This window comes from Anabrus simplex, chromosome 2 (genome assembly GCF_040414725.1).
Source record: "Anabrus simplex isolate iqAnaSimp1 chromosome 2, ASM4041472v1, whole genome shotgun sequence".
In the NCBI taxonomy this organism is placed as follows: Eukaryota; Metazoa; Arthropoda; class Insecta; order Orthoptera; family Tettigoniidae; genus Anabrus; species Anabrus simplex.
The window spans coordinates 348425528-348447586 of record NC_090266.1 but is presented as its reverse complement, the minus strand read 5'-3'; positions in this window follow the sequence as shown (position 1 = coordinate 348447586).

The following is a 22059-nucleotide window of genomic DNA, read 5'->3' as shown; positions in this document are numbered from 1 at the left end:
TAATACAGTTAATTTTTATTTCTCGACGATGGATGGAAAGAAAAAAATTGCCAGCCTTCAACAACTATGAAAGGGAGGTGTTACTAGAACTAGTGAAAGAGAAGAAAGGTAGCCTGTAGTTGAAGTCGAAATCAATAAACTTCATCTCGTGGTTGACTATGCCCTGACAATTGAAACTAAAAATCCCTTTCCTATTACGGAATACCTCAGCATGGTTGCCACCTGGACTTATTATTGGTATATGGGTGCAATAATCTATAGCTCCAACCACTCCAGGGAAACGGGATCTTTCATACACACGTCGCGCATTATTTCGACATTCAGCTTCATTTGGGAACGAAACAAACTGTGGTCTCTTTCGGGCAGTCAGGATCGATATTCTTCTGATTATTCTACATACTGAGGGCTGGCTTACTCCTCGTAAATCAACGGAATCAATTTGGAATTTACCTGAAAACCATGGAAGTGTGAAAGGCTATTGTATTTACCATAATAATGCATTAATCTGTACTGATCATCCCTTAACCTAACTAGATAACACGATGAGTAGAAAGTGCAAAAACTGTGCGCTATAGTAACAATAATTTTACTCTTACCTGTAGCATAATATCTTAACGACCGGGCGATTTGTCCGTGTGGTTAGGGGCGCTCGGCTGTGAGCTTGCATCCGGGACATAGTAGGTTCGAACCCCACTGTCGGCAGCCCTGAAGATTGTTTCCAGTGGTTTCCCATTTTCAAACCAGGCAAATGCTGGAGGGCTGCACCTTTATTAAGGCCACGGCAGCTTCCTACCTATTCCTTGGTCTTTCCTATCCCATCGTCGCCATAAGACATCTGTATCGATGTGACGTAAAGCAAATAGAAAAAAAAATCTTAACGAAATTAGCAACTGTATCATTGGAGGTATGAGTGATCCTCGATTATTATGTTTCTGTAATTCGTCTTCAAACATCGTTAGTACATCTAATACTGTACGTTTGTCGAATCTATATCGTTTTCTGAACTCATTTTCTGTATAAAATTGAACTGGGTTCCGTGCATCTCTTATAATACGCCGAGGATTTGGCACAACGTACCTACTGAATAATTTCCTGGATCTCTTCAATTTCGTCTACAAAATTAACTGCATCGGCAATATCTGCCATTTTATTATTTTTCTGATCTCAGAGTCTACTTAAGTACGGAACATCGGCGACTTGGAAGTAAAGTCGCCATCTAAGTTTACTTACCTCCAAGTAGCGATCATGAAATGGAAATGGCGACTTACCGCCTTCTAAGTATAAGTCTAAGTCAAAGTCTCGTTCATGAATACGACCCTTAGTACCGAGGTTAAGCGAAGTGGAAGGCTGTACTTTCCACTCTTCGAGCGGCCCTCATTCTCCGTACTGAGATGGCTCTCCGTTCTTAGTTCAAGTACGACTCCTCCCTAGGATTAGTCAGGAGATCCTTACTCTATCGCTTTTTATTAGTAGTTTGTAAGAGCCAACATATTTCAATAAAGATACAATAATTGGCGAAGTTGAATGTGATACATCAAGCAGACAGCTTCGTCCGACGTGTTGATGCAGGAGCTCTTCGAAGGCGTGAAGCAGATAATGATCACGATGATGATGTGAATTTTTACGTCCGCTGTAACACTTTCAACAGCTGCAGTTAGAAAGCCGGCAGAATAAAACAGCCAATAACTATGAGAATGTTACTGCTGTAAAATTCTTTACGATGAATTGGGAACTTTATGAAAATTGTTTAGAAGAAGACCTGCTTTATGATGATGATGCTTGTTGTTTTAAGGGGCCTAGCATCGAAGGTCATCGGCCCCAGAAGAAGACCTACGACGATATTTAAACGCATGTGTCTTTCAAATGTATAGATATTACCTCCACGACCACAGCATTTTTGCACGCTTACCTATCTACCCTGACAGCAAATCGATGGCTTACTTCTAAAATCTCGTATCTCCCAATGCACTTCCTACCCATTTTCTTCCTTAAGAATGGTCACGCCTCCCAACCACATATTGATGTACAGTCCATCAGAACAATTTTCGTTGTGTTCATTTTCCTATGGTTACGTGTAAAAGAAAATAAACCTTAAATACGTTAAACTGTAGGAGTGCTTAAATTCGCCATGAAAACAACATCCCTACAAAACTGTATGGTAAGGTCCATTTTCCTTTATACGTCTGCACAGAAAAATGAAGACTGCGAAATATGTTCTGATGGATTGCATATAAATATGTTGCTGGGAGGCGTGACCAGTGTTAAGGAATATAATGGCCAGGAAGAACATTGTAACATATGAGGTTTTAGAAGTAAGCCGACGAAATAATAAGTATACCTTACATTTCACGAAGACTTCGTTCTGCCTCCTCAGATGTGAACCCCAACCAACTACTCCGTTTTAATAATGGAACGTAAAATATACCTGAAATTTGTTTCCTTTCACACGCCTTAAACACAAGGGAGTATCATGTCTACGAAATATATTGTTTAACCTGAAAATACTGATATACCAGGCGGCCCGCAAGCGCCGTACTTTCTACTTGCAATTGTCCCGCATGCACTAGTGATGAGTGGGATGCCTAATCACTTGATTTCGAAGGCGCACTACAATGTGCTGCATATCGGATGTGGTGAAAAATACAGCAGTAATTTTACTACACACGTTCTATAAAAGGATCTATTTGTAAATACGCCAAAGATGCGGAAAAGAAACTTTACTAATTTATTAATGTATACAGGTGCAGACATTCCACTCTATAAAAGAATTGTTTGTATTAAAGAAAAACGAATACATATTATTTTGGCTTCAAAGCTCAGAAAATTAAATTGTCACCAGAACGTTTCCTTCTACATCTACTTATAATAGATAATTATGTTATTTGGTTTACGTCCCGCTAACTACTTTTATGGTTTTCGGAGACGCCGAGGTGTCGGAAGTTAGTCATGCAGGAGTTCTTTTACTTGCCAGTAAATCTACGAACACGAGGCTGACTTATTTGAGCACCTTCAAATACCACTGGACTGAGCCAGGATCGACCCTGCCAAGTTGGGGCCAGAAAGCCAGCGCCTCAACCGTCTGAGACACTCAGCCCAGTACCTATAATAGATATGCTCATAAACATGCCTCTGATCGTGCAGGCAGTGCTGAACACGTCTCAACATTTCAGATGTCACTGCAGCACAGGCCTCACGAATTCATTGTTGTAACTGTTCAGCATTTTTCTGGCTCAGTTTCGTACGCTTTCGATTTGATATATTCCCACAGAAAGAAGTCCATAGGGGTGAGATCAATCGATCGTGTTGGCCACCGCCAGGGTACACCACGATCTATCCACCGTTCAGAATATCCTGCACCAAGATGTTCCCTAAAGACTTGAAAGAAGTGAGGTGGTGCACCATCATGCTGGTACCAATGTTGCAGTACAAGCTGCAGTGGAACATATATATTTTCATAACTTGCCTTACGTCATACCGACACAGATAGGTCTTATGGCGTTGATGGGATAGGAAAGGGCTAGGAGTGGGAAGGAAGCGTCTGCGGCCTTAATTAAGGCACAGTATCTGGTGTGAAATTGGGAAACCACGGAAAACCATCTGCAGGGCTACCGATAGTGGGGTTCATACCCACTATATCCCGGATGCACGCTCACAACTGCGTGCCCCTAACCGCACGGCCAACTTGGAATATGGTCTAGAAGGTTTTCTAGGGATATGTCGGTCTCTAAAAGTTCCAGATAGAGCCTACCGGTGAGCCTAGGTACTATAAACTATTAGCGGTCACTACTGTAATGGTCGCGGTGTTTTGTAGGTTCCGTAGACTTAATTATTAGAAATAAAAGACAAATGAAAATGAAATGTCGTATGGCTTTTAGTTCGGCTCGCAAGGTGCAGGTCTTTCTAATTGACTCCCGTAGGCGACCTGCGCGTCGTGATGAGGATGAAATGATGATGAAGACAACACATACACCCAGCCCCCGTGCCATTGGAATTAACCAATTAAGGTTAAAATCCCCGACCCGGCCGGGAATCGAACCCGGGACCCTCTGAACCGAAGGCCAGTACGCTGACCGTCCAGCCAACGAGTCGGACATAAAAGACAAATATTATGTAGATAATAAATTATATTCAATAGAACACGTACGCTTGGAATATGGGTAATAACTCGGTGGGTAGTTGGTTCTGTGATATGAGAAATAAGGGACATAATTTAAGAGTTCGGGAGCAATATTGCGAGTAAAAATATGATCAATAAATGAGATGGAATCGTTCGAAAAGTAGCATTCATCGCTCCACAGCATATTCGGAATAAAATGTGGATCTTGCTCTAATGCCGCGGCCATACTTCAACAATATGTTTCCCTGCGATCAAAGTCGTCTCCATAGATTTGCTGATGTACGTAAGTGCGCCTTATACGGGTGCCATTTAACTCTCCTTCAGGATTCTTTGTATTGACGTTCGGGATACTGAAAGCTCCCCCGCAGCTCGTCTTTGCCGTAAGTATCATCAAATATGTGCACATTATAATAATAATTTTAATGTTATTTGTTTTACGTCCCACTAACTACTCTTTTACGGTTTTCGGAGACGCCGAGGTGCCGGAATTTAGTCCCGCAGGAGTTCTTTTACGTGCCAGTAAATCTACCGACACGAGGCTGACGTATTTGAGCACCTTCAAATACCGCCGGACTGAGCCAGGATCGAACCTGCCAAGTTGGGGTCAGAAGGCCAGCGCCTTAACCGTCTGAGCCACTCAGCCCGGCGTGTACATTATAACAATGATTGTTTGCATATTATTATTATTATTGTTATTATTATTATTATTATTATTATTATTATTATTATTATTATTATTATTATTATTATTATTATTATTATTATTATTATTATTATTATTATTCATGCCTCTGCTGGCAGGACATAATGTTTACAGTGCACTGTGTCTTCTGGTATAAGCTAGAGCGATTTTGTCACTCTCATTGACCTGTCCCAGTCTTATCCTTGGCTTTGACAATGTGAAAATGACTGAGATATGAGCGATGCTAGTAATGCCATTCCTTATACAGCCAGTCCCTGCTATGAATGGTGAGAAAATGTTGCTGATAGGGTCAGTTGATGCATGCATTTCAGTGGGCTTGATAGACCGATATGTAATAACAACATCTGGCTCGGTGAGGAAAGCAACGGAAACTACCTCGCTCCTCATGTCCATAGTACACTTCGTCAGTGATGCCTAGGCCATCTATGACAGCTGATGGCGGAGCTGTTGAGGAACCAACCAGCTTCATGGCTGAGGACATACATTGTTATTATTATTATTATTATTATTATTATTATTATTATTATTATTATTATTATTATTATTATTATTATTATTATTTTATCATATTTAAGTGAAGTTCAACTTACCGTGTGAAGGATTGCGTTCATAGTATTGCAGTGCATTCTGGACAACGTTTTTAGAGGAGGAAGCCATACGTTCCAGCTTGAACTTAGTCAAATAGGACATAAAAACTTTCCAATCTGTCAAACACACATAATTTCAACATACATTACTTTCACAGGTATATTTATAGTGTTATAATTTTTATTGAAATTTTGTGTTTGACAGACCGGAAAGCTTTTTTATGTCCTAATCTGCACAATGTGAGCATTTTCACAAACGGGTCTGTCCCTGCTGATATGTGTCTTGAACGATCCTTTACCTTTTAATTGCAGCTCTGTTCGGCGAAATACGTGTATAGAAGGCAGACGTCTGTTTCGAATCTCCTATGAATACCGTTTGCGAACTTCGGCAGCATTACGATCGGAATCTTCATAGATTAAAATGATGTCTGTGTATTCGTCGTTGCTGAACACACTAGCCATTGCCGATATGCAGACAGCAAATGTAGTGCTGCTGTACCATACACCGGCCTAGTACTGTGAGGTCGAAAACGAGGCTTACTAATGCAAGGGGTTGCATTAGATAAGTAGCGCTGAGGAACCAACTTCTAGCGACCGTCCGGTTGTTATCTCTTCGTATTGTAACGTAACCTGTCTGCTGGCCGTAGTTCCCCTGTGAAAATCAGTTAGCAGATATCCCATTCGTCATTAGTGCATGCGGAACATTTTTAAGTAGAAAGTACGGCGCTCCCGGGCTGCCTGGTATATGCCACTTGACCAATTGATGGTTTTATGGTTAGTTATATATGTAAGGAATGCACAGAAATTGAATAAAAGTTATGTTCGAATGCTCTCAAGAGTTAAGGAATTATCCCCCAGAATTAATTCTAGAAACTGGTTCCAAATAAACTCAAGAGTACATTTCCTTTACTTTCAAGTGAAATATGACGTACTTTCCTACGTCATATGTCTATGAATAGTTAAGAATAACTGTTCTCCTACATTATATCTAACAGAACACTTTCTAATCTCATGAGTACATTTTATATTACATTTAGTTCCAACACATTTTAAATTTCTTCTCCACTGGGACGATCGAAGACTCTCAAAGCTAGAACCATGAAACGACTTTGTACTTCCTTATCGCTTACCACCAGACCACTAGATATAATTCTTTCCGCCCCCATAGTCTAAGGCAAGCAGCCTCAACTCAATAAAATAGTGGCCTGAGTGCACTTCTGTGACGTCAGCAATGTAGTAACTGGGCGAGTTGGCCATGAGGTTAGGAGCGCGCAGCTGTGAGCTTGCATCCGGGAGATAGTGGGTTCGAATCCCACTGTCGGCAGTCCTGAAGATAGTTTCCCGTGGTTTCCCATTTTCACACCAGGCAAATTTTGGGGTTGTACCTTAATTAAGGCCACGGCCGCTTCCTTCCCATTCCCAGGTCTTTCCTACCCATCGTCGCCATAAGACCTATCTGTGTCAGTGTGACTTAAAACAAATAGCAATATAGTAAGGCAGAATGCCGTGTCACAGCCGAGAAGAAATTGCAATGCGAATGACAAGGGAGCCAACGGCAAAGGAATAATTCCGCAGAACTATCATTCAGCACAAACTGAAGTACACTAAAATATTATATTATATTATATTATATTATATTATATTATATTATATTATATTATATTATATTATATTATACTATACATGATGATGATGATGATGATGATGATGGTAACGGCAGTACGATTTCTCACTAGTGGTAAGCAACACCTTTAACGTCTGAAAGTGGTGAAATATCATGGAGATAAGCTCAACTCAACTATCTCCACTGGTGCAATATAAGATGTCACTTCTGTTACATTTTCTTGTTTGAGAATTATGTTTGTATTAGGTGACCCATACTGGGCGAGTAACTTTATTTCTAAGTTTCCACTACTGTCATTTTCAACCAATTAGCACCCATCCCGTCCCTTTATATACAGCGAGTTTGAACTTAATATGACTGGCTTGATCTGATCTAGGGAAGTGCAACATAGAGTGAGGTATCCTGCGGGGCACGACGTATAGGGTAACAGCAGTGAGAAGGTACACAGCAATCTCACACAAAAATTGAACTTTTCTACGTGGGGTAAAGGGTAGATATCAGTGGCGATTACGTTTAATTTTAATGTAGGGTTCTAAGCTTTTATTACGTGGGTTTTCTAGATTGTCCGCGGACTGCATTATTGTCCGATGTTGAAGACAATACAATAAATCCAACTTCTACTACTTCATTAAATACACGATTGTAACAACATATGTTTTAGTTCGTGAGCAGGTATATTGTTGAAAGTTATGATATTGACAATACCTTTAAATTTTGAAAGGACACGAAATGAGTCGTTTAGCAACGTCATTACTATTGGTCCTACTCACACCATATATTGAACCGTCTTTAAAAGTCAAACGAGGCTCAATTTAAATTTCATCCAAGAGCACATTTACCTCGGGTTCACTATAATTTTCAAATATTATACACTATCATCTACATTTAAACTATTTAAGTTAACCGTACCAATCGTACGGGTGTGTGAAGTACAGATAACCTCTCGTGTGTACAGAAGCATACGCTGTTGGTGAATATATATATAGAGAAGTTGCCAGTAGTAATACTTTGCCTTCCAGATTGTCATTCTGAAACTTGCTTGGCAATCTGCCTATATAACCTGTTGTAAGTTGTTCAAATAAAAAAGGAATCAAAAGTAAAATTCCATCAAAATAACTGCCACTGTACCCGCGATTGTTGTCATTCGTAGTAATAAACTGGACCTGTTCAATCAAAAATTGCAGGTTTGAACATCTGTCACCTGAAAAACTACGATGTAACATATTCACTATATTTTCCACCGCAAAATTCTTATTTAAGGTGTCTTCTTTAAAAACTCATGTTTCAATATCTTAATTGCACTATCAAACTCATTGTGTGATTTTACTGAAATATATTCATTGGTCACTTTATGTTGGGAAATTTTACACCATTTCACAGAAAGTAGTACATTTAGATCTGTCTTAATTGTCACTGAAGCAAGAATTTTGGATATTTCTTCACTAACATCAATACAACACAGCACTACCCTTTGTCACTCTCAGTACCGGAACACTGTCGCTTGTTTATATGGGTAGAAATTGAAAAGCACTTGCATATATCTCCCAAATTGTTAATAGCATTCTGCTCTTGATACCGCCTGCAGTATTCCAAGCTTCGTGCCACTGCTTCTTCAAAATTATCACTTTCCGCATCACATAACCTTCTGCATGATGGTGCAGCTGTTGTGAAGTCTCCTGGTAAGTTGGGAGAAAGTAGGATAATGCCCCTGGCTCCAGCTTTGGATAACTCCTGCAAATTTCTGTATTTCTCCATGAACTATGAACTCTTCTGTCTTTACAAAAGTGTTTTATACATATAAAAGTCTTCCTTACATTTGAGAAATCTGTGAGAATTTTTCACAGCCATTTTTTTTTCATCCCTGTGTAAAGAGAATGTTCTGACCGTTTTTACCTTGTGATCTGTAATTACTCTTACAGCCGGCCATACTACAGCACCTTGGCATTTTTGTCTGTCTGTTAGGTCTTCAGCCCAGAGGCTGGTGTGATCCTCAAATAGCACCACCAAAGGCTATGCAGTAATAGGGAAACCACAAAAACCAATGGGAGAGCCCAAATGAGGAGTACTAGGCAAGATGAGGAGTGAGGTAGTTCGCCATTGCTTTCCTCACTGGACCAGAAGGTGCCATTGCAGCACGACTTACACTATGAAAACCACCTTTCATAACACTCAGACACTATTTTTGCTCCTAATGTCATTACTCAGCACTAACAATACCCCATCAGCTTCCATATTGTCACAGCGATGGATGGGACTGGGACTTAGGTGGAAGCTACACTTTGCTCTGGCCTGTGCAAAGAGATGTTGGCTCTTTTAGTACCTGAATAATATAAAATGAAAATAACTATTACAATATAAATACACACTTACTTACAAAAGCACCAATTACACCCTGTTTTATCTTAGTGCTTATGAAAATATTACTACATATTTACGTAGTTTATACAATACAGTCTAGCCTAAGCAAGCAGTGAAAGCGGACGTGCTGAGTGGCGAATGCTGAGAAATGATTGCATTTGAGCAATATCGAGCCGCATTTGGAAGATGGCAGAGAAGTTTGAAGAGGAAAAAAGCAAAAAGAATGGAGCGCAATGGTGATCTGGGAAGTATGAGTGTGAGGTGGTTTTGGTGGCAGCTGTGGTAACAGTGTTACTAATGATTGGGGGCGTTGAATTGAATCCTGGTCCGAATTCAAGTGGAAATATCAGCTGGGACGATATTGAAGCCATTAAGGAGGTGGTTAAAGATGCCTGTCAATTGGACCAGATCAAGGAAATGATTCAGGATCAATGAAAAAGTTTGAAAACATGAAGAGTTGGATCCAGGAAATGATGGGTGAGTCAGTGACCACGGTGGGAATTAATGAGGAGGAAGTTGTGTTATTGAGGAAGAAGGTCAAAAATTTGGAAGAGGAGGTGGTTAAATTGAAGAAAGAGGAAGCAATCAGTAGTCAGGAACGTTCGAGGAAATGCATATTTATATATGGTGTCCAGGAGGGTGTGAAAGAAAATATAGTGCACATAGTGTACAAAGTGGTGTAAGTAATACAGAAAATATGAAGATTAACTTCATTGAAGGTGATATTTATGATGTTGGTAGGCAAAGTGAGAGGCCAGAGGCCAATTAAGGTCAGGTTGTTATCTACCTTGATGGCCGATATAGTGGTGAACGCTGGGAATTTACAAGCAGAGAAAGTATGGGTGAAAAGAGACCTGGGGAGTGAAGGTAGCAAGAGATTCAAAACCTCCACTTTAAAACTTCCCACCTTGAATGCATTTTAATGGTTCTCATTTTGGTTCCTTGGACCGTACTGAAAATGAACACGTCTATTTAGGGGTAGAATATCAAATTCCTCTAGTGGTGGTTTTGAACTTCCCCCCTTGTAAACTAAATGTGCGTGTTCTTTCTCAATAAGTTCCAAAAATCCAGAATAAAAACTATTAAATTTAACTGAGGTGGGAAATTTTGAAATGAACACATGGTATAGTAGAGGCATGCAAAATCAATTGGTTGAAACTAAATATTGTATATAGTAACCAAATTAAATATTTTATAACTGATATTATATCAATCATACGAGGGATGTAAATAAAGTAGCGTCAACGTAGTGCAGACATTCTCATGAGATCGTGCATACGCAAATAGGATATGGAAACGGTCAGGTGGCACTATTATTGATGTTTAGCGTGCATTTGATGGGCATCCAGTTGGGAGTGTCATTGCTGTGTGGCGTTGAAGTGAAGAGTGTCGATTTTTTCGCTCTAAATCATGTTTTGAAAAGTTGATCCGCGTTGCTAGAATAAAATGGAGGTTGCCCGTGGTAAAAATGTATCAGAATGTTATCGAGGATTACGTGAAGCTGACGGCGAGAATGCACAGTTACACGATGGATCAAGGAGTTTCGTGCAGGTCGGAATGAGACTGCGGATTTGCACCGCACAGATCGGCCGTCCATTCCTCAAGAACAGATTGACATCGTGAGTGGTCTCGTTTCCGTAGACCATCGATGGACTGTCCGGGAATTATCCGTAGAGGTTGGTCTCAGTCATCAAACGGTGTGGCACGTAGTGACGAAATGTCTAAACGTGAGGAAAATTGTGCCTCATTGAGTTCAAAATCTACTCACCGACGTACAGAAATGGCACCGGTATACAGCTCTTCTGGCATCCACCTGGACAGACACCGTAAAGAAGGAGATGCATTTCTGCAGCGTATTGTCGCCATTGATGAGACGTGGGTACGAGCCTACGAGCCTGAATTAAAGCATCAATCGAATGAATGGAGTCACCCAGGTTCGCAATGTCCATAGAAATCTTGACAGGAACCCGGCCTGGTGAAGCTTATACTGATTGTGGCATACGACATGGAGGGTGTTATTCTTACGCATGCTGTTCTTGAGGAATAAACCGTCAACAGTGGCTACTATTGGAGATTTCTTGAGCGACATCTGCATCTGGCTGTATGGTGCAAACGTCCACGTTTATTTTGAGACGATCGCTCTGTCGTGTTGCATGCAAAATATGTCAAGCTCTTATTGCAACGGTGTCCGGCTCCATGGCTAAATTGTTAGCGTGCTGGCCTTTGGTCAAAGTGGTCCCGCGTTCCATTCCCGGCAAGGTCTGGAATTTTAACCATCATTGGTTAATTTCTCTAGCACACGGGCTGGGTGTACTGTACGTGTCGTCTTCATCATCATTCCATCCCCATCACGACTGCAGGTCACTTACGGGCGTCAATTCAAAAGACCTGCACCTGGCGATCCGAACTTGTCCTCGGACACTCCCGGCACTAAAAGCCATACGCCATTATTGCAACGGTGGCACTGGGAGAACTTGGAACACTTTCCGTACCCAACACACATGAGTCCCTGTGACTTTTCCCGAAGTTGAAGTAACCCCTGCGAGTCCGCCGATTTCTGGACATGGCATCTGTACTCTGCGCAGTAGGAAGGTCCGTCGCTGTCATCAACCGAGAACGCCTTGTCAATGGTTTGGCAAAAGGTAATAGACTTTGCGGGTGACTTTATTGAAGGAGTGTAATGCAATTATACTTGTTAGTTCATTAAATATTGCGTTCTATCAATATTGACACTACTTTATTTACAGCCCTCGTATTTAAAACATATCCAACAATATTCCCAAAACGTAAAAAGTAAATATTTGCATTATTAACAGTTCAGCATGCTTACCTCATACTAAAGTTTACTATTGCCCAACTTCTACTTTTACAAATTACTAGCTACCTGTCTTTTGTTCAAAGAACACTGAATATAAATATTTTAGAATTCCATTGCATCCGTGAGATAGTGGGTTCAAACCCCAATATCAGCAGTCCTGAAGACATATTTCCGTGGTTTCCCAATTTCACACCAGGGAAATTCTGGGGCTGTACATTAATTAAGGCCACAGCCGCTTCCTTCCCACTCCTAGGTCTTTCCTATCCTATCGTCGCCATCAGACGTATCTATGTCGGTGCGACGTAAAGCAAATTGCAAAAAAGAAAAAAAAGAAAGAATTCCATTGCACTCCTTCATATTATAACACGCTAGCTGACACCTCAGTCACGCGCCCTCTGCTGCTCCACTCGGTTTGGGTGTATCTCAATGCCCACTTGTTAACACAGTCGCGCTGACCTCGCCCTCTAATTGCTTTTAATTTAATTGTGGCTGCATGGTCGAAGGGTTAGCATACTAGCTTCCCAAACGGCTGGAAGGCTTTTGATTTCGGCAGGATTTTAAGACTGCAATGAGTTTTGGAAAAGGGAGCATTTATCGTTGTGAGGGGAAGTGAAAAGTGGGATGGTTTCGAATACAGTAATCGACTATATTTGATTTAGTTTTCTACTTCTCAGGACCACGGCCGACTTCTTCCCTACCCTAGCTCCAATTTATAGAAAACATACATATACACGCATATCAGCTACCAGAGGAGATATCACACGTCAAATTCATGCAACTAGACATGAGCACTCCTCTTTCAGGAAGAAGTCGTGGGATCGCTAGATTTCAGCACTGAATTGACGAGTACAGAGTAGCTGATAGTACACATGACAAAGAAATAACGATAACTATGACATTGCTGATGTAAGGAAGATTACCTGCTGTACAGAATGACTTACAAACACACCCATATACTTCCATAGAGACAGATTGAATGGGCGCTGAGTGAGGAAAAAATTAGCCATTCACGTATAAATGCATGAGATGTACTACGTACAGTATGTTTCAAAAGGAGCATTAGCAACAACTGAAAAAAACATTTGTTTATGCCCACAGGTATGATGGCAACTCAGTCTCTAGTACCCAGCAGAAAAAAGTCTGCAGGGATGGTCCGGCACCAAATTGTACGGTCTTCAGCAAGCGTGTGCCAGGTTTTTAGATTGAGACCTATCATCATCATAGTGTGTTTAAGCTGGGCGTTGTAGCGCGTCACGTGGGCTCCACGACGTCTGATACCGGAACGAAGTTCACCATAAAGGATTTGGCGCAGAAATCTGGTATCACTCACCCGACGGACATGGCCAATCCATCTAAACCGATGACCAACGATGGACGATTTTATGCTCTTGGCATGCGATTTCTCAAGAGCAATGTTGGTGACATGGTCTTCCCTTCTGATCCTAAGGATTGATCGACGTTTTTCTTGGTCGAAAACACTCAATTTTTAAGTCACGTCGGTAAAGGGCCCAAGTTTCACAACCACACAGCAATGTTGTGATCACAACAGCGTGGTACACCATGAGTTTTGTCTTCACAGTCAGGTCTTTATTCACGAACACCCGGTCTGATAGTCGTCCAAATGCTGCATGGGCAGCACCAATTCTCTTCTGCATATCTTGATCACGGCTACAACGCACAGATAGGATACAACCGAATTACGAAAAGTGATCTACATACTCCCGTAGTGTGTATGAAATGGAGATGTTGAAATGTAGAAGGATTGTGCCTGGTGAAGATTGTGCCAAGACCTCAGCCTTTTGAACATTAACGGTGAGACCGAAACGATCACATGCAATCTCATAGCAGTTAACTGACTGTTGCAATTCCTCTGGTGTGAGTGCAGGTGATGCAGCATCATGTGAATACACCATTTTGGTGGGCCCCCGGGAGTGAAGTCTCGCTAGGTTGAAATGGCTTCCATTGAAACGATACTTAACCTCCACTCCTAGATTGTTCATAGAAGATACATGTAGCATGACAGCCAAATATAATGCAAATATTGTTAAAGCAAGCACACAGCCCTCTTGCGGTACGTGTGAAATAGTAAATTCATCCAAGATCGTATTCTGATGGCAAACCTGTCCGGTCATGCCTTAAGGAAGGGCTAAACCGGGTCAACAAAACGCTGAGGACAGCCAACGGGTTTCGGTACCGCCCATATAGCGGAACAGAGTCATATGCCTTTTCCAGGTCATAAAAGACTAAGAAGAGAGGATTCTGTTGCTGTCTGCAGTTGTACTGAAGTTTCCTTGCACAGAAGATCAGATCAGTTCAGATCAGTTGTGCATCTGGAAGTTCGAAACCCACACTAGGACTCTGATAGGACTCTCTCAGAGATAACCCGGAGGCGGTTAAGCAGAATTTTCTAGAGAATTTTACCTTGAGTGGAGAGTCGTGATGTACCGCGAGATTGACCACAAACACTGCGATCACCTATCTTCAACAATGTTATGATAGTGGCAATTTTTATTCGCCGGGTACTTCTCTGACTTCCCAAATTTTGAGGATGAGAGTGAAAATTCTCACTTTGAGCGATTGACCACGAGCTTGAATTAACTCCAGAGGGATGTTATCTTGGCCAGGTGCCTTTTCGGGTTTCAGACGATTGGCACCTACACTGAATTTTTGGTAAGTTGGCGGAACTGCCATCCATGGTTGATTGGGATGTTGAGGCACATCACGAAAAAATTCTTCATCAGCATTGGAATGATGGTTTAGAATGGTGGATAAATGCCCCTTCCAACGCTCCAGTATTTCATGACTGTCAGTAAGAGTGGTTGAGTTGTCAGCAGTTGTCAGTGTACTGTTCAAGAGCAAGATGAACCATACAGCTCTTTTATTCCTGCGTAAAAGTTTCTCTGGTCCCGAGCATCAGATTGGTTCTGAAGTTCCTGAGCTTTCTGTTGCCACCAGGTATTAATTCATTTCTCTAATCTTTGTCTGACACGTTCTTTTGAGTTCTAAAACTGTGTTTCCTTCGTGCTGGAGGATGGATCTTTAAGATGAGATAGATAGACTTTCTTTTGGCGTTTATGAGACACAAAATTCCCTCATTGTCGTCAAACCAGTTGTGTCTCTTCTGCTTTACAAAACGAACTGTTTTCTCGGCTAACTTCGTGATTATTTTTCGCAAAGTGCCCATTCTTGCTGAACGTCATTTATGCTGATTGGGTTAACTGTTAGATGTACAGTGATCGCATTCTGAAATTCTGCAGCAAAGGATTCATCCCGAAATTTAAACGCGTTAAACTTTCTTCTGGACAAGATTAGGATATGCCTAGGTGGTTTAGGGCGTATGGAGATCCTGAGTTGATAAATAAGGAGTTTGTGATCGTCCAAACATCATCAATATTTCTTGTCATTCTGGTAATAAGTATGTCCTTATCACAATGCTGAGGTATGAAAAGCTCAAAAATGTGCATATGTTTGGATCGAGGATGCATCGCGTGGCCTTGAAGCGGTCACGCAGTCGAAACTGAGTGTTGGTGATGAAGATCTGGGTTCATATTCTGCACATAGACTAAGAATCAATAATCTATTTGCATTACAATTGCCAACTGTTGTTTACCCGTCACATTTGTTCACAGCCGATTATCTCTGCCAACTCTGGCATTGAAATCGCCAAGGAGTAAGAACTTGCCTGCATGTGGTACCTTGGTGATGGTTGTGCTCAGCTGATTGTAGAACTCATCCTTTACATCATCAGCAGCATCTAAGGTTGGAGCATAAGCGGATATAAGCGACATAATAGTATTTGCAGTCTTGTGACACTCGGCATTGAGTCGCTGGCTGTACGGACATACCTCCATTAGCGTAGCGGAATATCCGGCAAGACACCTAGCTATGTAGGTATACAAATTATATATTTATATTGTCTTTATCAGTAACCAGTTTATTCTATCACCAGAAGCACGTTTACCGGTGTGGGTAAGGTAAGTTCTACCATTGCGACTAGATTCTAGAATCATTGGACTCGACTTGAAGTACATTTTTAATTATGACTATTATTTGACATTTTGAATTTTGTCCGATTCCTTAGCAGAATGGTCAGCGGTGAGGCCTTCGGTTCAGAGGGTCCTGGGCTCGATTCCTGACAGGTTCGGGGATTTTAATCGCATCTGATTAATTATTCTGGCTCGGGGATTGTGTGTTTGTCTTTGTCCCAACACTCTCCTCTTCAAATTCATACAACATACATCAATAACCACCAGAGCGACACGCAATAGTAATCACATCCCTCCATATATTGTTGGCGTCAGGAAGGGCATACGGCCATAAATCAGGGAAAATCCACATGTGCGACAAAGTTCGCTCCCGCGACCTCTCAGGTGTGGGGAAAGCGGTGAGAAAAGATGATCTGATTTTTGAATTTATATATCTAACCGGAATGTTATCATCCTGGTATCCAACACTTATTTCCACTTTTGTACGGTTACACCGCACAATCACATTAAGAAACGTGCTCGTGGATTGTTACCGACTACCTTCCTACAACCTACGGCTGTTCCTTTAACCCACCTGGCCATACCTACAGTTGCGTGTAAAATGGACTGAATGATATTTAATATCGCATGCGAGTTGACCAGGTCAGATTTCGTAAGCATTAAGGTCCCTGCATCTGTAACGAATGTTGTATTCTGTATTGTTGTAGAAAATACCTAACTCTACTGTGGTGGGTAGTTCAGGAGACCGAGCTCGATAGCTGCAGTCGCTTAAGTGCGGCCAGTATCCAGTATTCGGTAGATAGTGGGTTCGAACCCCACTGTCGCCAGCCCTGAATATGGTTTTCCGTGGTTTCCCATTTTCACACCAGGCAAATGCTGAGGTTGTACCTTAATTAAGGCCACGGCCGCTTCCTTCCCACTCCTAGCCCTTTCCCATCCCATCGTCGCCATAAGACCTATCTGTGTCGGTGCGACGTAAAGCCAATAGCAAAAAAAAATTTTCAGGAGATGGCTCAGCCTGTTGGTATTTGAAAGTGCTCAAATACGCCATTATAATGACGGTAAATTTACTGGCAAAGAAAAGAACTAATGTGGGTCAAAACTTCTGGCATTTTACGTTGTCGAAAACCTTGAATATAGTTAACAGAACTTTCCACCAGTATTATTATTATTATTATTATTATTATTATTATTATTATTATTATTATTATTATTATTATTATTATTATTATTATTATTATTATTATTATTATTATTATTGTGGTTTTCATCACAGGATCTGCTCCCGAAAAGTGTTTCATGACTCAGATGAAAATTTTCTGTTTGAACTATGTGACAATGTATGTGTGCACCCACGAAAGTGAACCATATTACTGTATTCCCATGATCCCCTTCATCTTTCCACAGCTCATTCCCTGTTCTTGAGACTTGTACTCTGTGGTACGTCTTCTCGAGTGTTTAGAAATTCCTCTGCTCCGAGCACGCTGGATACTGCAATCAAGTATTTGTTTCTCAATGGCGTTGTCTGCTTTCTTGAGTATGTGTCGTACACAATACTGCATTCTTCTCTTTATGGTGATTCTCGTGCCCATAAACCTGTAGTCGGTATATACAGCATGACCAAAAAGTTCGTTAACATTTGACCAAGCAATAGTTCACGCAATACTCTACCCCTTGGTAGAGAGGTAATAATTGACACATATGGTTGGCGTGACATGGGATTTCATTGACATCAAAATAAAGTACACAAAATGACCAACAGATGGTGCTGGACAGCAACAGATCAGGTATAAATGGCCACACATTCTTGATATGACATTAGGTTTTATTGACACCAACAACGAGTGAATTAACAGTCCAGCAGATGGCGCCAGAGAGCAACATGTCAGTGATGCTGCATGAGACCTGTGTACGGTATAAAGGGAGGTGTCGAGGAAGAGGGCGTCAGATGCGCCTGCAATCGCGGCATGTTGACGGTACCAGAAAAGGCACTGTTAGTGAAGCTTTATTTACTTTATTCTGGTGCCAATAAAACCCCATGGCATGCCAATCATGTGTGTCAATTATTACCTCTCTACCTCCAATATTCCGTGAAGTATTCAATCGTCAAATGTTAACGTTCTTTTAGGTCACCCTGTATTTAATATTCTAAACAATGTACTGAGCAGGAATTTTTTTAAAGGAGAGTAATATTTAACAATTTACTCGGTCAGGAAATAAAACTGTTGTCAGGATGCATAGAGTATTTAAGAAAAATATTAAAAATTGACCTAGCTATCCGAGCATTGTGATTATATAATAAGGAATGGGCTGACTAGTCGAGGTGGTAAAGGCGTGCTAGGTTCACTCGGAAGGACTGGGGTTCGATTCCCCGTAAGGAATTCGAAACATTTATGAAGCAAGATTTCCACTCCGGAGATGAACATAGCTCTGAGGTTCACTCAGCCTACACCAAAAGAGAGCACCAGGTTAATTCCTAGGAGCAAAGGTGGCCGAGTGTAAAACTAACTACTATACCCCCCTTATTGCTGAGGTTACAGATGGCGAGCGGATCGCTTTACCTTCCATTCCTCCAAGGGCCTTCATGGTCTGTATGGAGATGGCTTTGCTTTTTACTTATGTAATAACTAGCAAGGTACCCGTGCTTCGCTACGGTATTATACTGAAATTTATAATTGAATGCTTATTGTTTTATATATATAATCCGCCGAAATTCGCGATCTGACTCGTTTTCTAATAGATTACGGCAAGTCTCCCTCCATTTTTCAATCTTTCCTTCCAGTAACCGATTACGTACTTCCCGGGCTAGGTCCAGGTATTCCACCCGAGATCCGGCGTGGTGTCGTCTTGGGTGCCTTGGCGGTTCTGAACCCGCAGCCGGACTGCATTCTTAGTCACTACCCGTCCAGGACCCGTTTCAAGCGCGGTCCGCACATTTGACGACGGTCCAGAACATTATTATTACTATTACTATTATTATTACTATTACTATTATTATTATTATTATTATTATTATTATTATTATTATTATTATTATTATTATTATTATCATTATTGATGTTCTGGACCCAACAGCAAGATGCAAGACCGCTACTTGGCGGTAAATTACAACTGCTGCCATTGTCATTGTTGAGAATGTGACCAGCACCATTGTCGCGCGTAGGCAAGTGTGGGGGATTTCTGGCCATACGAATGACATACATCCGTGCATTATTGACCTTATTATGGAGGTGAAAAACTGGACGGTCAATCTCATTCGTATCGTTTATTTCAAATGTGTTTAATTTTTTATTCATATGCCAGGAGAAGGTAGTGTAATCTAAGAACGTTCTCCGAATGGAAAGATGGCTCTTGAAAACGAACCCAGGAAAGATTAAAAATGATCGGTTTATGATCAGAATAAGTACATCGAAAATCTACAGCCTGTTTCCAGTCATTCGACAGGGTCAGGAATGGAATGAATAAAGCCCCCATCTAGCGGCGACAATAGGAATTGTGCCGGCAGCCGAAACCTGTCGCACTCCTCTGGGGCAATGATTAATGGATGACAAATGAAATGAAATTATATTGGACAGTGTTGCTCGAATGAATGATGACAGGGAAAACCGGAGTATACGGAGAAAAACCTGTCCTACCTCCGTTTTGGCCAGCACGAATGTCACATGGAGAGACCGGGAATTGAACCACGGAACCCAGCTGTGAGAGGCCGCCGCGAAGCCGCCTGAGCAACAGAGGCTCCTTATAAATACATTATGAACAGTAAAATCAATTGGTCTCAACTCCTTTTACACCCCACCGCCGTTAATTTTATTTACCCCCCCCCCAAAAAAAAACTAAAAGAAGGCGTGTTTCTTTATGTTTAAAGGAGATTCTAAACACCATTGTTTACGTCTATTACCTTCAGTTTTCAGATTAAAATAATTCACTTTTTTTCACTTTCATACTCCTCCCCGCCACCCCTCAAGTGAATTTTCCGGCAAAAGTACTTGTTTCTTTAATAGTAAAGGATCTTCTAAATACCAATTATCACGACTGTAACTTCTTCAGTTTTCGATTTATGTGTCCTCTTGAAAGGAATTCAACTCCTTTTCACTCACGCCTCCCAAGATGATCCCCTCCCCCCCACAAAACGGGCTTTTCATTGTCTTTAAATGAGTTCCAAATACCAATTTTCATACCTGTAGGCCCTAACAACTTTAGTTTTTATTAGATGTAAGTATTCTCATACAATTAAGTCAATTAATTTTTCAATCCTTTCACCTCCCCCCTCCCCATTCATTGGATTTTCCGAGAATTCGTGCTTCTTTACTTTTAAAGCAGATTCCAAATATCAAATTGCACGTCTGTAACATCTTCTTTTTGAGATAACAGTAGCCTAATTAAAATAATTCAACACCATTTTCAGTCACTTTTACCCCACCCCCTCCACCCAAGTACTATATCCGAAAACTAAAAATACACGTTTCCTTATTTTTATAGAGTTAAAAATACCATTTTTCACTTCTGTCACATGTTAAGTTTCTTGAGATATACTGTATAAATTCTCATTTTAAAATTTAACCCCCTTTTTAGTTCCCCTTAAGAGGAGTTTCCAAAAACAAATCGCCTATGTTTCTTTACATTTACAGGAGATTCCATTTGACACTTTTTACGTCTGTAACATTCTGCGTTTTTCAGATATTCTGTAGATACTGTCTTTCAAAAAATTCACCCAAATATGTCACTCCTGTTTAACCGCCATTAATTGGATTTCCCAAAAACAAAAAGTACGTGTTTCTTAATTTTTAAAGGAGATCACATATACAAATGTTCAGTTCTGTAATATCTTCAGTTTCTGAGATATATGTATCCTCATTAAAGGCATTCAATCCATTTTTCACCCTTTTACACCCCCGTTATTGGGATTTTCCGAAAACAAAAAATACATGTTTCTTTATTTTTAAAGTAGATTCAAAATACCAATTTTCACATCTGTAAACGTTTAAAATATTAGGATGTAGAGACACTCATTTTAAAAATTCACTCCCCTTTTCACCCCCCATTATTTGGATTTTACCAAAACGAAAAATACCTCTTTCTTCATTATTTTAAAGTAGATCCCAAATACCAATTTTCAGGTCTGTAATATCTTCAGGTTCTGAAATATAATTAGCCTCATTAAAGGCATTCAACACATTTTCACACTTTTCCACCCTTCTTATTGGGATTTTCCGAAAACAAATGTATACGTGTTTCTTTATTTTTAAAGGAGATTCTAAATACTAATTTTTTACATCTATAAACTTTAAAAGTTTTGTGATATAGATACACTCATTTTAAAAAATCACCCCCTCTCACCCCTCCCATTAATTGGATTTTCCAAAAACAAAAAATACGTATTTCTTTATTTTTAAAGGAGATCAAAACACCGATTTTCAGGTCTGTAATGTATTCAGTTTCTGAGATATCAGTATCCTCATTAAATGCATTCAACCCATTTTTCACCCCTTTCCACCTTTCCTATTGGGATTTTCTGAAACCAAAAAAATACGTGTTTCTTTATTTTTAGTGAAGATTTTAAGTACCAATTTTTACATCTGTAAACTTTAAAAGTTTTGAGATATAGATACACTGATTTTAAAAATTCACCCCCCTTTTCACACTCCCATTAATTGGATTTTCCAAAAACCAAAAAATACGTGTTTCTTTATTTTTAAAATAGATCAAAAGTACCAATTTTCAGGTCTGTAATACCTTCAGTTTCTGAGATATAAGTACCGGTATCCTGATTAAATTCATTCAACCCCTTTTTCACCCTTTTTCACCCCTCCTATTGGGATTTTCTGAAAACAAAAAAATAGGTATTTCCTTATTTTTAAAGAAGATT